This window comes from Prorops nasuta, unplaced genomic scaffold (genome assembly GCF_024137725.1).
Source record: "Prorops nasuta isolate Cenicafe-Biocafe unplaced genomic scaffold, Cenicafe_Pnas_1.2 PNAS00006, whole genome shotgun sequence".
NCBI lineage: Eukaryota > Metazoa > Arthropoda > Insecta > Hymenoptera > Bethylidae > Prorops > Prorops nasuta.
In genome coordinates, this window is record NW_027116803.1 from 5377979 (window position 1) to 5385972 (window position 7994).

Here is a 7994-nt window from a genome sequence, read left to right on the forward strand (position 1 = left end):
TCCTCCCCCTCCCCCGCCGCGCGTCTCTTTTATTTTGTCCTTTTTAATTCGTTTCGCTCGCAGGCTTTTTGTAAGGGGACGAGCGAGTTGAATTTGCGGTTTTTCGAAGTAACGCGAAAGCCACAATTTGCGGCGAACATTAAAAAGCCATGTTTAACCCTGATTAATCGCTGCGGGCAGGTATTAAAAAAGCATTAGCACGCTGCGGCGGATATTACTAAAACAGCACTCGTAATTCAAACAATTTAAAAAATCATTAGTGTTTCGTCCGTGGCGATTAAAATCAGCTTAATTCGAAAAGGCACGGCTTCATTAATCTCTAATAGTCTGACGAATTGGTAAAGTCGAATTTTCGCTCGTCGTCCCGAGCAATATATATTTTTTAGACTGAAAGGAGCCGATAATGAAATTTTCATCCTTAGCAGGAAACCAACCGATGCTTCTGGGTCAAACCCCCCCCCCCCCCCCCCGCGGTGTCTCCGCTGGCTAAGTGGATTACGTACCGATTTTCAGCAAAGTTAATTACAGATCGACCCATAAATAACATTCGCTTTAAGTCTGTGGAAAATGGGCTGGTAAGGGTATAGGGTGTATAGGATGAGGGGGGAGAGAAGTTGAAGAGGTAGGGAGGGGAAAGGGGGGTGAGTTTAGGCACGTGCAATTGCGTCTTGGCCGGTAATCCCCATAGCCAGGGGCGACGTAATGTGGGTTAATTGTGAAATGTGAGCGTGAGAAAAAGAAGCGGCGGGGACACACTTTGGCAAATGCGAGGAGAGCAACGCTGGCCCAGGTTACCTATCCAGCAGTCTGAGATTTAATGCCTTAATCTGCTGACCCATCTGGGCAGAACCCGCTTAGCCCGATTAAAACAGAAAACATGTTCCAAGTCGTCCCGAACATTCTCTCTGGCAATATTGCACCAGCTTCACCACCCCCTCCCTCTACATCCTCTAAGCCGGCTGGCGCTCCTCGATATATTTTATCTATTTCTCAATATACCTGTGTATATATACCCCACTGAACTACAAATCATATATATGTATATAGTTCCCCATAAATACACTCGCGAAAAACTTGCATCTAATTAACAGGGTGCAACATTTGTTTTTCCAACATCGACGTTTAATCAACTTAGACGGAACACGTGTAACGCGCGTGTGTAGACATAGAATCTAAGAGGAACTAAACTCCATTTAACTGTAGCTCGTACCATATAGTATACAGTACATGCTATACATATATGTCAAATAGATATACTAGTATACGTGTAAGGAGTAATAGGCAAGGATTATCTTCGCTTCCACCACGTATCCCGGCGATAAATACGAACGCGCCAGGCTATATACGTAGTGAATCCGGGAAATACTAAACACAGTCGAACGCGTATACACCATAGACAATTTATATCGTACACGTGTGTGTGTGTGTGTATGTGGGTGTCGAGAAAGCTTTACATAATATCTTTGCCATTGTAAAATGCAAAATACTGCGCGGAAAGCCACGCTGAGCCAGCTTTTCCTTCCGGCGGGTTCGCACTACCCTGCCTGTGTTTGTTTGTGTATATATATGTGTGTGTGTACGAGCTACGGGGGTTGGACCATTAGATAGGGGGTGGCCTGCAAGTGAGACAACCTTCTCATGTAAATCGCAACGTAGCCACGACGTCGATTGAGGGTTTAATACACATACTTTTCTATTTCTCCTTTGCACGCGAAAAGCCCTCTGCGCAATCTTCTCTCATCTTTATGAATATCATAGTTCCCTGTACATATATATTTTTTTGTATTTTTCAACAGCTACTCGCTTCTTCGCGCACCACCACGGTCTACAGCGATTAATTCCCAGTGCTCGTTTGGCCAGAGAACAAAACAATCGGCATATTGAAAGCTGGCGACGAATTCCGTTGGCGCAGCTAGTAAATTTCCATGCGAGGACAGAATTTATTTATGGTAAATTACGAGGCGGATTCGCGCTGAGGTAAATCCCATTTCTCCGTGCAGAGGAGGAACGGTGGAGGTAGGCGGCTTGGCGGGCGTGGATTTTCCTAGAGCAGCGGCGGCGGCAACAGGAAGAGTTGAATTCCCGGCGTCCCGTTAGGTATTTCGCGCCGCTCGTATTTCACACTTTAGGCAAGAGCGCGGCGACGTTTTCGGTTAGCGATATTCCGTCCTTGGTCCGTTCTCAACGCGCAGCTCTATATCTACTTTCTCTCGCTCTCTCTCTCCCTCTCTCCCTCTCTCTATACTACTGAAACACTCTCCGCCCCATTTCGTAGCGGCTGCTCCCGAAGGAAACGTTTACGGCCAAGTTAACGGCTAATCCTTCCCATAGTTACAGTCATTAGATTACGTTTAAACCAACCTTATTGCTCGCATTAGTTGCCAAGTTATGCATCGTCCGATTCTCGCTTCGACAAACCGAAATATTCGAATCTCGACCGCGTGCTTTATAGCAACCAGAAATTCTCGATTCCTCGCGGTTAAAATTAAGATAACAGTCGGCAAGATCGTAAGATGTGAAATTTTACTGTACGAGACCATTGAGAGCACTTTACACTTAGAAGCACTTAAAATAATTTATCGTACCTAGTGGTTGCCGATGGAGTTTCAGCGTGTAGTCGTGACACGTTTACGATCAGCCAGTAGTAGTATTTCACGTTTGGTCAGACAAGAAGACGAGTTAAAACTACTGCCGGGCCTGCCGCTCTATACATACGTAACGTGCATGAATACACACGCTCGCACACGCATGTACACATGCATACATACATAATAGATATTGCACGACCACCACATTCCATTGAAACATTCGAATTACACTACCTCGTCCTGTCTCCTTCAAATTAGATAAAATTTCAGCGACGAAAATATATCTGCAAAGTTGTAAGAGTAAAGTTTTCTGATTAACGCTGGGAAACGCGATAGTTACAGGGGTGCAAAATGAGAGAGAGAGAGAGAGAGGGAGAGAGAAGTATAATGATTGAACGGTACAGTCGAGTTAATTAAACAGAATGTAAGCGATTTTTCAATGAGCATCTCTCTCTCTCTCTCTCGCTCATTCTCCCTCTACGGGTCTCTCTAGCAATAACAGTTTTGTTTTATTCTAGGTTCCGTTAAGTACTCGAGAGATTTTCGAAAAATCGAGTGAAGCATTTGAAATGTGCTACACGCGTTTCGCAAAGGGATTTTGCGAGTGGCAAATTGAATGGCCGGTATACATATATACACAAACAACAAAGCAAGGAGAGAAGCAAGTGTAGCTAACGCTACGATATAAGACTTCGCGCGGAGTCTTGCGTTACATCATTGAGTCGATTCCGATATACTGGCTATAAACATTCGCTTCCAGCAGCAGCCTCGATTTCAGCCCTCCGTGCACAACGTCTAATGCATACCAGCTGCGAAATTGAATTTTACGAATGTACTTTTAGGTATACTTCCCCCCCCCCCCCCCCAATCTGAATTGTTACAGAGGCACCGCGACTAAACATTTAAATTCCTGCAGCTATAAAAGTATTCCAATGATATTTTTGTAGAAGCGTATAACAGACAGAACGGGAAGGATACGTTTTGGCGAATCGATGCCGAGGAACAAAAATGCTGGCGTTACGCAGCTGGGCTAAGATTCTATCTATGGAATCAACGTTAGGTTAACGGTAATGTTTTTAGAACGTGGCGCGCTTGCAGCCCCGGACAGCCTCCGGTGGAACGTGTTTCTCTAGAAATGTGAGTTCCTCCCTCACGTAGCAAGCTACGTAACGCCAGTAGTGTTCGACGCAGCAACACTCTGCAAGGTGCTTTGCAAAATCTTCCATTTCCTTTTCAAGACACACTACAGCAACGCTTGTTAACAGCAGCGAGTTTTAATGATAAGATAGAATTAAGCCGCTGCGAACTCGACGACTTTTCGACCTCCAGCCAACAAAGTCTCTCGACAAAAGTATCGATTTTCCAACGAGAGTATTAGAATCTTCGCTCTAGCGGACGAGAGCGAATTTAGCATTTTTCGAGAGCGTACGAGTGTGTATATTAAACAAACCCGATTAGATAAATGACAAAATTACAATCGACCCCGCATCTCTTCAAGGATACGTTTCGACGCGTTGACGGTGAACCGGAGTAAACAGAGCTTGCAAGAGTTGAAAGCGTCCCGGCAGCAAAACAAGAAGGATGCTGATGCAAGGTTGGCGCACTAGCAGACATTGACCCTCGAACGGGGTGGGTGTTTTGGAGGAGTTGCAGGCTCGAGGAGAGGATGGTAAGGAGAGCTACGGGGAGAGGTGGGGTGTGGAGAGGGCAGGAGGGGGGGGGGAGGAGGAGGAAGAAGCCGACAGTAGTTGTATTCCTGGAGGGAGAGTCCGAGAAGCACAGCGTCGCCTATGAACCTTTTCCCGCCCCCCCCCTCCCATCCTTTCCTACTCCTTTCTTTCGCCAGTCCTCCATTCCATCCTCCTTCTCACCTCCGCTTCTACGCTCTCCCCCCACCCCCACCCACAACTACTCCCCCTATTCATCCTTCAACCTCTCCTCTCCCTTCTCCGCGCCACCCACCCCCTCCCCCCTCTACTTCTTCCTGCAGCACGTCCGCTCAACTTCCTACCTCTCAACGTATGCGTATTTAGCGATTCACTCTCTTTCATTAAGGACCTTAATGACGGTTACCGGCATCCTTCCGCGACGACCAACGACTCTTATCCTCCCTCGTACTTTCCCACACTTTATTCAAAACTCCTTATTCACCGGACAAAAATACCTTATTAATTTACTCGTGCATACATATCTCTCGGATCCTCCAGAGAGACAAATGTCCGTCGTACGACGACGGTCGTAACACAATTTCCGCTGGAGGATCGCGTTTAAGGATTTTCGGATGAAGCAGACGCGCGGAGTGGAGATGATTTGGGTTGCTTTTCAATGAGCAGGAAAAAATGTTGCACGAGAGTGGAATAAAAGGAACGGGTAACAATGAAACGTGTTTAATTTCTGGACTGCTCGGGACCCCGGCTCTAGTTTCTGAACGTGACCACACGGTTTTAAGATCCGTCGTTAAAGTCACGATAAAGCACCGAAAGGGATCTTCGGCGGATGAGGCTAGGACAGCTGGTTCCACTCGCGAAACTCACGTCCCTTGCACGATACCTGCCATAAAAACCGGTGACCCAGCGACTCCTGATCAACCAGATGGACAATTAAGTTCGTGCGTTAAATGTGGAAGAGCGAGGAAATTGCGTCACTCTGTATTTCGAGTGATTTAACGTCTCGGAGGCAATTTTTTTTTCTTCCGCCATACTTTCCACGATATTTTTTATGGTAAAGTATAATGCAGGAGAGGAGGGCGCGAGCTGCGGTGGCGGCGGTGTGGTTTCTGTGTACCGGAGCAATAATTCAAAAGTTTCAAGCACCTTCTCTATAATAAAATTGCGTAGATTTGTCGCGCTCAGATAGGACGAGATCACGTGCCTCCCGGCCGTAATAATTTTCCGCGACGCTTACGACCACCTTCCACGAATTTGTAAACACACCAGATTGCTGGCCACTATGAAGAAGAAGACGAGGGCTCGGCAAACAAGATTTTACCAATCTCACTTTAATTTCCAGATGGAGAGGAATAAAATGATAATTGTTAAGCGCTCATTTGTCGAGAGAGGGAGAGAGAGAGAGAGAGAGAGAAATCAGTGGGCGATTTTTCGTTGAAGCCTTTGCCTCTCGTATAGACGTACCACGTTACGCGTTCATAATGCCCTCAATGCTCAAAGTGATCTTTTCTAAAGGCTTTTATAAAAATTGCATGATGGAAAAGAGAAGCCTCGAAAAGCGCACTCTGCCTCGCGGCAAATATCACTGAAACATCTACTGCAGCTCGACTGGTTTGAAAAAAGCTGGCATTTATTTCGCGTAAGGAGATTTGCTTCTTACAGGTCAAATTTTAACCGAAACAACAAATTCATTCATGAACTTTATTACGCATAATTTATTCGCAGCTTGGCATGAATTTATGAAAATTGTGTTTCTACGAATAGAATATTCGTCGTTCGAGTTTAACATTAAAGCACTATCGTACCGCGTTGGCAAGATTTAATGAAACGTAGCAACTCTGGAAACACGGATAAAGTTTCGAGCAACACCATATTGTTCTGCAGGTATAACTCGAACTACCATAACAGCTACATAGGCCAGTAGCCGCAGTGTGGCTACCTTCAGACTGTTACTTACTCGCCAGTCGATTTAGCCCCTCGTGCGAGAGCCCCAAACTACCACGGAATACCCAATGTTAAATTATGGAACACGATAGCTTATCCTTCCCGATGCAGCGCTTCGTGGGTATATATATACGAAGAGAAGGGAGCAAAAAACAAGAAGAAGGAATAAGAAGAAGAAGAAGAGAATTTATACTGACACATCAGGACACACGAAGATGGATATAGTTGTGAATTGGTATAGGAGTGGAGGAGAGCTATAGGATGAGAAGGGGAAGTGTCTGATTTACATACCCCATGGTTATCTCTGGACGAACGCAAAGTCCTCGTTAGCCGATCATAAATCAATGAGGACTCGTCGGTGCAGGGTGGCAAGTGCGTTGCCCGCGAAAATCCCTTTTCACTCACCACACCTTCGCGCAGGGCTTTCCGAGGAGATTGCACCTTGGCAGCATTACCGAAGCTGCGAGAAGCGTGAAAAATCAAAGGGATGACGGAGGAGGGAGGGGGTGGGAGGGGAGGAACTGTGAACGTGAACCCGGCGAGTCTTCGTTGAACGAGCGAAGACCTTGCGAGTATCGCGGCTGGCTGATGACTGCCGATGACGCTCCGCGGCCAGCAAACCACCCCTCGAGTTGCGCAAGCGCTTCAAAACTACCCCCGCCATACTAGTTCTCCGACTGTCTGCCTGCCTGCTTCCTTGCTGCCTGCCTTTATAACGCTTCATAAGGCTAGTATCCTCGACAAAGAGAACGCAATTTTTCTACTCTTCTGCAGCTCCTATAGCTTCTTTCTAAATCAACAAAAATGATAAAACTCTGTAACTAAATATATATACATATGTGTGTGTATAGCATATACGAATATCGTACAACATATTTTTTATACGATATATTCGAGAAGGTAGGGGTAGGGGGGCGAATCGTTTACCTTTATCGGTGCATGAGTAAAATTAAGGAGGAGTTGTATATATATACGTGTGTGGGTGTACCAGTGCAGGTGGCTTATAGCCAAAACGCGAAGCGCCGCTATTTTCCTGGGGTCGACCAGGATATTTTTACAGGAAACAAAATACTTTTCCGATAAGTGCGCGCTCTCACGTACAGTACGTGTCGTCGGAGCAATGGCATATGTCATTGGCACGTGTCACTTGGGTGCACGGCCACTCTTAAACGGTTTCTACTACCCCCATCCGAGTCAGCCGGTAAAATGTTTAAACGTCCGCTGCACTCCACTTTGTCGCCGAAGAGTTTCTAAATTTTAAAACAAAATTTTGCCGAAACTTTTAGGAAGGCAAAACTCCGGCAGGATAACTGCGCTTGGGGAGAGAGAAGGACCATACGGGATATAGCGTACACGTATGAAGCTAGCCGCGGTCCAGACCACAGGATGACAGCGATCCTCTCGGAATAAATGTCTCAACGGGAACTTTCTGCTTTTATAAATTCATACGCGTCGTCGTCCTTGTCGTTTGGGCTCTGTGAACTTCGATCTTTCGGCCCTCTATAACCCTATATATATACATATACTTATCATTTTCGCTGTCAAAACAAATCGACTAATCAAACTATTACATTAATCCCCCGATTAACGAAGAGCTCGATTGTTTGCATAGAATTTTATAAATTTCACGGATAATGATCGCGCATGTTTCAAAATGCGTTCGGTTCATTGGCTCGCATAATTGCCTGTCGACCTACGTAACCGACAACTCAACAAATACACCGCGCGCTATTCGATAAATCTACACTAGTTGTAGCTGCACTGCGCGAAACCACTCGATAATACGCTACATCTA

General features: G+C 45.8%; 1 protein-coding gene across 1 annotated transcript in view; it reads right to left on the minus strand.

The window, feature by feature from the left end:
* LOC136774056 (uncharacterized) overlaps positions 1–6701 on the minus strand; it is a 114757-nt gene extending 108056 nt beyond the window's left edge. The window contains exon 1 of the mRNA XM_066728120.1: positions 6491–6701. The gene's annotated coding sequence lies outside the window, so the exon portion shown is untranslated. The remainder of the gene's footprint in view (positions 1–6490) is intronic.
* Between the last annotated feature and the right edge of the window lie 1293 nt (positions 6702–7994).